Consider the following 8,734-nt stretch of genomic DNA (forward strand, 5'->3'; position numbering starts at 1 on the left):
TGGATATTTTGTGGTCTTTTAAATTGGTCTTTTCTCCCCACCCCACCCCAACAGCCTTGTATACTGGTTAATAAGGTTGTCATTTGAAAACTGAGGTTTTTAGAGTTAAAAATGTTTGCCAAGTCAAACCATTTATCAATAAAGACAAGATTAGACCTCACCAATTTATAAGATGTTTGTTGACTCATCATTCTGTCATGCTTCTAAGAAAATAAGATGAAAAGATGGATTCAGAGATTTCCTTTTACCAACTAATCATAAAGAGCTTTTTTAAAAGTCACATATCCCTTCCAATTAGTACATAGCAACAACCAGAAGGACTGCATCTTTAGTTCAGCATTTACCAAACTGAGTAATACCTAGGTTTAGAGATGTGGACCAATTTAGTCAACAAAACCTCTAAGTCATTGTTTTTTAAACTTTGGTGTTCAGCAGACTCCCCTCCGAGATTACTAAATATATAGATGGCCTAGCCTTATTATCAGATTTTGATTCTATCTTAGGTTTGAGGTTGGACCCAGGCACTTTTTCTTGTAAAGTTCCCCAGGTAATTCTAATGCACTACAAATATGAGAACCAAACTTGGTTTGGTTTAAACATGGTTATTAAGATTTCTAGAATAAAAAAAAAGTTAGGTTACTGTCATGTCAGGCTGAGGACACTGAGCCTTTTGATTCAAAGGATAGAAGGCAAACCTCATTTCCCAGTCTCCCTTGCTGCTGGAGCACCTGGGCTCTGCCAATCAAATGCACCCACATAGGCTTGGGATTCCAAGGGAAGAAAAGTGAAGAAATATCTGGTGGGTGGCTGGTGGGGTGGTCAGATCTTCAGCTGCAGCAGAGGTGGCACTTCCTTAGCATGCTGGAAACCCAGGATGTGGGTGGAGTGGTGGTGACACTGGTGCTGCCTAAAGCAGCATCGGGGGTAGCAGCATTGCAGTGTAGGTGGACAGACCCCTGGTTATATAGCTTCTGGGCCTGCTTAAACTGGCCGTATGTATTATTTTGTTTGCAAGTAACAGCTCTGACTAATATAAGGGAGTTATATTAGTTAAGAGCATAAACTCTGGAGACAGCAGCCTGGAATCAATTCTTGGTCCTGCCACTAGCTATATATACTTGAGGAAATTACTGAACCTATCTCAGCCACAATTTGTCTTAAAATGGGGGCAATAATACTTTACAGGGTACTATGAAGATTATATACTGAGGCAATTAGCACAAAATTCAGCAATAAATGATGGCTGTCATTATTGTAGACCCCTGAATAATAGGCCCACTCAGACAAGTTTTGTAGACAGACACACTCATTTCTTATGACCTCAGAAAATTCCTGAACCAGTGATACCTTTCCTGGGTATATAGCTGAAGAAACCCCAAACACTAATTTGAAAAGATATATGCATCCTGCCCTAACTGGTTTGGTTCAGTGGATAGAGCCAATACCGGCAAGCTGAAGGGTCCCAGGTTCAATTCCGGTCAAAGGCATGTACCTCGGTTGCGGCACATATCCAGTATGGGATGTGCAGGAGGCAGCTGATCGATGTTTCTCATCGATGTTTCTAGCTCTCTATCCCTCTCCCTTCCTCTCTAAAAAATCAATAAAATACATATTTTTAAAAAGATATATGCATCCTTATGTTCACTGCAACATTGTTTACAATAGCTAAGATATGGAAGCAACTCAACTGCTGATCAGTAGATGAGTGGATAAAAAAACCTGTGGTATACATATACAATGAAATACTACTTGGCCAGGAGAGTAATGTTACAGAGCGGAGAGAGTGAGGAGGCTGCGTCTGGCTCCCGTTCTCACAGCCATTGTAGTACATTGAGCTCCATAGAGACAGCACCGGGGCAAGAAAGTAATTAAACATGGGCAAAGGAGATCCTTAGAAGTCGAGAGGCAAAATGTCATCGTATGCTTTCTTTGTGCAAACTTGCCAGGAGGAACACAAGAAGAAGCACCCAGATGCTTCAGTCAACTTCTCAGAGTTTTCTAAGAAGTGCTCAGAGAGGTGGAAGACCATGTCTGCTAAGGAGAAAGGAAAATTTGAAGACATGGCAAAGGCGGACAAGGCTCGTTATGAGAGAGAAATGAAAACTTATATTCCTCCTAAAGGGGAAACAAAAAAGAAATTCAAGGATCCCAATGCACCCAAGAGGCCTCCTTCGGCCTTTTTCTTGTTTTGTTCTGAGTACCGCCCAAAAATCAAAGGAGAGCATCCTGGCCTATCCATTGGTGACGTTGCAAAGAAGCTGGGAGAGATGTGGAATAACACTGCTGCAGGTGACAAGCAGCCTTATGAAAAGAAGGCTGCTAAGCTGAAGGAGAAATATGAAAAGGATATTGCTGCCTACCGAGCTAAAGGAAAGCCTGATGCTGCCAAAAAGGGAGTTGTCAAGGCTGAAAAAAGCAAGAAAAAGAAGAGGAAGAAGACGAGGAAGATGATGAGGAGGAAGAAGAGGAGGATGATGAAGAAGAAGATGATGATGATGATGAATAAGTTGGTTCTAGCGCAGTTTTTTTTCTTGTCTATAAAGCATTTAACCCCCCTGTACACAACTCACTCCTTTTAAAGAAAAAAATTGAAATGTAAGGCTGTATAAGATTTGTTTTTAAACTGTACAGTGTATATTTGTTTTTAAACTGTATAGTTAACACACTACCGAATGTGTCTTTAGATAGCCCTGTCCTGGTGGTATTTTCAATAGCCACTAACCTTGCCTGGTACAGTATGGGGGTTGTAAATTGGCATGGAAATTTAAAGCAGGTTCTTATTGGTGCACAGCACAAATTAGTTATATATGGGGATGGTAGTTTTTTCATCTTCACTTGTCTCTGATGCAGCTTATATGAAATAATTGTTGTTCTGTTAACTGAATACCACTCTGTAATTGCAAAAAAAGTTGCAGCTGTTTTGTTGACATTCTGAATGCTTCTAAGTAAATACAATTTTTTTATTAAAAAAATATATATATATTAAAAAATATATATATATATATTACTTGGCCATAAAAAGGATTGAAATTTTACCATTTGTGACAGCATGGGTGGGCCTAGAGCAGCCATGGGCAAACTATGGCCCGTGGGCCGGATCCGGCCCATTCGGCTGTTCTATACGGCCCGCGGAGCCGAAAGAGCGGAGGGTTCTCTTGCTCTCCCCTCCATTCCTTTACTTTGAATTTATATTAGTTCACACAAACACTCCATCCATGCTTTTGTTCCGGCCCTCCGGTCCAGTTTAAGAACCCATTGTGGCCCTCGAGTCAAAAAGTTTGCCCACCCCTGGCCTAGAGGGTATTAAGTAAGTCAGACAGAGAAACACAAATACCACATGATTTCACTTATATGTGGAATCTAAAGAACATGATAAACAAAACAAACAGGCTCATAGATGCCAAAAATGAACTGATGGTTATCAGGTGGGAAGAGGGTTGTATACAAATAAGATGAAGGAATTAAGAAGGATAATTGGGTAGTTACAAAATAGTCATGGGAACGTAAAGTACACCATAGGGAATGCAGTCAATACTGTAATAACTATATGTGGGAAAACCAAGATGGTGGCATAAGGCATACACCTGTACATGCTGCCTCTCACAACCACACCAAAACTACAAAAGACAAAACGTCTATCACCCAAAACCACAGGAAAGCTGGCTGAGTAGACGTTCTACAACTATAAGGAAAGAAAAAAGAGCATTGAGACGTGCACAAGCACGGAAAAGCTAAGGTACGGTGGCGCGCGAATGGGGCTGGTGGCTGGCGACTGGGTGCGCTGTTTTTTTCAACCCGAAGGGAGACACAAGCTCCCAATTACTCTGAACTCCAGTTTCCGGCGAGACTCTGGGGACCCAGACTCCCACAGGAAGAAGCTGGACTGTCTGCCATCGGGTCAGAAAGTGAGGGTGGCTCTTTTGCAGAGGTGCGCGCAGGAATCATTGTTTACTGCGCTGGGGCGCGGGGACACGGAAACTCGGAGATGCAGAGATGGCTGACTGGCAGCCATCGCTGTTTGCCACGCCCTAGTGATTCCCTGAGACCCCACCCCGCACAATTTACAAACCCACCCAAGCTCTGCACAGCAGCTTTTGCATATAAATGGCCTGCCCTATCGCAGCATAACCTAACAAACTGCAGCTCTGGTCAGACAGTTCCAAAACCTCCAAACCCCAAGCAGAGAGGAGAAATCTGAGATCTCGCTGTAGCTCATGCTGGGTGGGCTCAGACAGTAGTTGACCTGCACCTCATTGGAGACCCAGAAGCCAGTGTACCTAGTGGTCAGTGTGAGACGACACCAGATTTCAACTCCTCACATCCATAAGTGACACATTCAAGAGTCAGACTCAGTGAGCACCAAAGCCCCACTGAAACAAGTCCTGCCCCATAAGGGTGTCCCCAGCACAGCAGTTCTTCCATTATAGACACAGCGGGTCCTCACAGCCATTTGGCCTGGAGGTCAATTCCTCCCAGTGATACCAACAGCAATCAAGGCTTAACTACAACAAGACTTTGCACTCAGCCCACAAAGGGGTGCACCAAGAGTGTCCACCCCAGGTGATAGGGGAGGCTGAACCACTGGGCCCTATAGGTCACCTACCACAGAAAACCACCCCAGCACACAGGGAAGCAGCCAAAATGCAGAGACAAAGAAACATGTCACGAATGAAAGAAATGGAGGAAAGCAAACTACTGGACATAGAGTTCAAAACCACATTTAAAAGGTTACTCAAGAATCTTCTAAAAACCTCTGAGAAACTTAGTGAGGAGAGACAAAGATGGCGGCATAGGTAAACACCTAAACTGCTGCCTTGCACAACAATTTCAAAACTACAACTAAAAGACAAAACGGACACCATCCAGAACCACAGGAAAGCTGGCTGAGTGGAAATTCTACAACTAGAAGGAAAGAGAAAAGCACACGGAGACTCAGAGGAGCTGCAAAAGGCTGAGGTACGGAGACACATGTGCAGAGAGGACTGGCAGCTGAGTGTGTGGCTGGCTTCCTCAAGCGGGAGGGAGACGGACACTCCTGACTGCACTGAAATCCAGTTCCAGACGAGACTCTGGGAACCCAGACTCATTCAGGGGGAATCTGGACTGTCAGGGAAAGAGAAAGCACACTGAGACTCAGACGAGCTGTGAAAGGCAGAGGTCCAGAGGCGCGCACACGTGGAGAGGACTGACTGCTGAGTGGACGGCTGGCTTTCTCAAGCGGGAGGGAGATGGAAGCTCCCGACTGCGCTGAACTCCAGTTCTGGGCGAGACTCTGGGAACCCAGACTCATTCTGGGAGAAACTGGACTGTCTGCCAGCAGGCAAAACTCGACGGCAGCTTTCTCTCAGAAATGCTTGCAGCAATTACCGAGGGAAACTGAGACCCAGAAGCCTCACAGGGCATGGCTGACAGGAATCCAAGGCTGCCTGCTCCGCCCTGAGACTCCGCCCCATCCAAGCTGAGCACAGAGGCTTTTGTAATTTTGCAAGTCTTGTTTCATAAGGGTGTCTCCAGCACAGAAGTTCACCCAGAGTAGACACAGCTGATCCTCACAGCCAACTGGCCTGGAGGTCAATTCCTCCCAGTGATACCAACAACAATCAAGACTTAACTACAACAAGGCTGTGCACACAGCCCACAAAGGGGTGCACCAAGAGTGTCCACCTCAGGTAACTGGGGAGGCTGAGCCACTGGGCCCTATAGGACACCTAGCACAAAAAACTACTCTACCAACTCAGGGAAGCAGTGAAAATGCAGAGACAAAGAAACAGATCACAAATGAAAGAAATGGAGGAAAGCAAACGAGTGGATATAGAGTTCAAAACCACGGTTATAAGGTTTTTCAAGAATTTTCTAGAAAAGGCTGATAAATTTAGCAAGACCCTCGAGGATATGAAAAAAGACCAACTAGAAATTAAGCACACACTGACTGAAATAAAAAATATTATACAGAGACCTAATAGCAGACTAGAGGACCGCAAGAATCAAGTCAAAGATTTGAAATACAAAGAAGCAAAAAACACTCAACCGGAAAAGCAAAAAGAAAAAAGAATCCAAAAATTTGAAGATAGTGTAAGGAGCCTCTGGGTCAACCTCAAGCATACCAACATCCGAATTATGGGGGTGCCAGAGGAAGAGAGAGAGCAAGATACTGAAAATCTATTTGAAGAAATAATGACCAAAAACTTCCCCCACCTGGTGAAAGAAATAGACTTACAAGTCCAGGAAGCGCACAGAACCCCAAACAAAAGGAATCCAAAGAGGACCACACCAAGACATATCATAATTAAAATGCCAAGAGCAAAAGACAAAGAATATTAAAAGCAGCAAGAGAAAAACAGTTAATTACCTACAAGGGAGCACCCATACGATTGTCAGCTGATTTCTCAACAGAAACTATGCAGGCCAGACGGGAGTGGCAAGAAATATTCAAAGTGATGAATAGCAAGAACCTACAACCAAGATTACTCTACCCAGCAAAGATATCATTCAGAATTGAAGGTCAGATAAAGAGCTTCACAGATGAGAAAAAGCTAAAGGAGTTCATCAGCACCAAAACAGGATTATATGAAATGCTGAAGGATATTCTTTAAGAAGAGGAAGAAGAAGAAAAAGGTAAAGATAAAAATTATGAACAACAAATACATATCTATCAACAAGTGAATCTAAAAATCAAGTGAATAAAAAATCTGATGAACAGAATAAACTGGTGAATATAATAGAATCAGGGGCATGGAAAGGTAGTGGACTGACAATTCTCGAGGGGAAATGGGTGTGGGGGGTGCGGGAAGAGACTGGACAAAAATCGTACACCTATGGATGAGGACAGTGGCAGGGAGGTAAGAACAGAGGGTGGGGTGGGGAACCGGGTGGAGGGGAGTTATGGGGGGACAAAAGAGGAACAATTGTAATAATCTGAACAATAAAAATTTATTAAATTAAAAAAATAAAGAGGAAGAACATTAAAAAAAAAAAAAGAGGAACTTAGTGAGACCTTTAAGGATCTTAATGAGAATGCCAAAAAAATGGAAAAGGACCAGTGAGAAATTAAGCATACACTGTCTGAAATAAAGAATATACAGAAATTCAACAGTAGACCAAAGGACCCCAAGAATCAAACCAAAGATCTGAAATATGAGGAAACAAAAAACACCCAACCAGAAGAGCAAAAAGAAAAAAGAATCCAAAAATATGAAGATAGTGTAAGGGGGCCTCTGGGGCAACTTTAAGCGTACCAACATCCAAATTATTGGGGTTCCAGAAGAAGAGAGAGAGCAAAATATTGAAAACCTATTAGAAGAAATAATGACAGAAAACTTTCCCTATCTGGTGAAAGAAATAGACTTACAAGTCCAGGACGCACAGAGGACCGCAAACAAGAGGAATCCAAAGAGGACCACACCAAGACATATCATAATTAAAATGCCAAGGGCAAAAGACAAAGAGAGAATCTTGAAAGCAGCAAGAGAAAAACAGTTAGTTACCTACAGGGAGTACCCATATGACTGTCAGCTGGTTTCTCAACAGAAACTATGCAGGCCAGACGGGAGTGGCAAGAAATATTCAAAGTGATGAACAGCAAGAACCTACAACCAAGATTACTCTACCTAGCAAAGCTATCATTTAGAATTGAAGGTCAGATAAAGAGCTTCACAGACAAGAAAAAGCTAAAGGAGTTCATCAGCACTAAACCAGGATTATATGAAATGCTGAAAGGTATTATTTAAGAAGAGGAAGAAGAAAAAGGTAAAGATAAAAATTATGAACAACAAAATGACAACAAATACATGCCTATCAACAAGTGAATCTAAAAATCAAGTGAATAAAAAATCTGATGAACAGAATAAACTGATGAATATAATAGAATCAGGCGCATAGAAAGGGATTGGACTGACAATTCTCGGGGGAAGGGGATGTGAGGGGTGCGGGAAGAGATTGGACAAAAATCTTACACCTATGGATGAAGACAGTGGCGGGGGGTAAGGGCATGGGGTGGGGTGGGGAATCAGGTGGAGGGGAGCTATGGGGGAAAAATGAGGAACATCTGTAATAATCTGAACAATAAAGATTTATTTTTAAAAATATATGATGTGCTACTGAAATATATTATCATGTCCACGTTCAGAGCCATCATTTTGGCGGCTTAAACCTCACAACGATGATAATATTTACACCAGGGATATGAATAAATATTACAAACCTAGAAAAAAAATAAAATAACTATATGGGGTGCCAGGTTGGTACTTGAATTATCAGGGGGATCACTTTGTAAATTATATAATTGTCTAACCATAACTGCTGTATATCTGAAACTAATATAAAATAATATTGAATGTAATTAAAAATAAATATATTTAAGTTTACATTTTTAAAAAAACTATACTTATCAGGACTCTTGGAAGCAAGTGATAGAAACCTCTCTCAAACTGGCTTAAAAAAAAAAAAGATAATTTATTCACTCATGTAATGAATAGTACAGAAGGTAGCCCTGCCTTTAGGTACAAGTGGCTCTGGATGCCCAAATTATGTCATCAGGATTCTGTCTGTCTCTCAGCCTGTTTCTCAGGGTCTGGCAGAGCGGCCTTCAAAAGGCATGTCCACCTGGGACCTCAGAATGTGACCTTATTTGGAATACAGGTCTTTGCAGATGTAATTAAATCATAGCTCTCAAGATGAGATCATCCTTGATTTAGGGTGGACCTTACGTCCAAAGATTGGTATCCTTAGAAGAGAA

At 42.2% G+C, this 8,734-nt stretch overlaps 1 protein-coding gene and 1 pseudogene across 2 annotated transcripts in view; both read left to right on the forward strand.

Annotated features, from left to right (window-relative positions):
• GPALPP1 (GPALPP motifs containing 1) overlaps positions 1–2,596 on the forward strand; it is a 37,800-nt gene extending 35,204 nt beyond the window's left edge. Inside the window, exon 9 of the mRNA XM_080661755.1 lies at positions 1,947–2,596. The gene's annotated coding sequence lies outside the window, so the exon portion shown is untranslated. The remainder of the gene's footprint in view (positions 1–1,946) is intronic.
• Positions 1,875–2,506, forward strand: LOC308245067 (high mobility group protein B1-like; annotated as a pseudogene). The gene has a single exon. The product of its transcript is annotated as a high mobility group protein B1-like (transcript).
• Positions 2,597–8,734: the final 6,138 nt, after the last annotated feature.

This window comes from Plecotus auritus (assembly GCF_963455305.1).
Source record: "Plecotus auritus genome assembly, chromosome: 3".
Classification (NCBI taxonomy): domain Eukaryota; kingdom Metazoa; phylum Chordata; class Mammalia; order Chiroptera; family Vespertilionidae; genus Plecotus; species Plecotus auritus.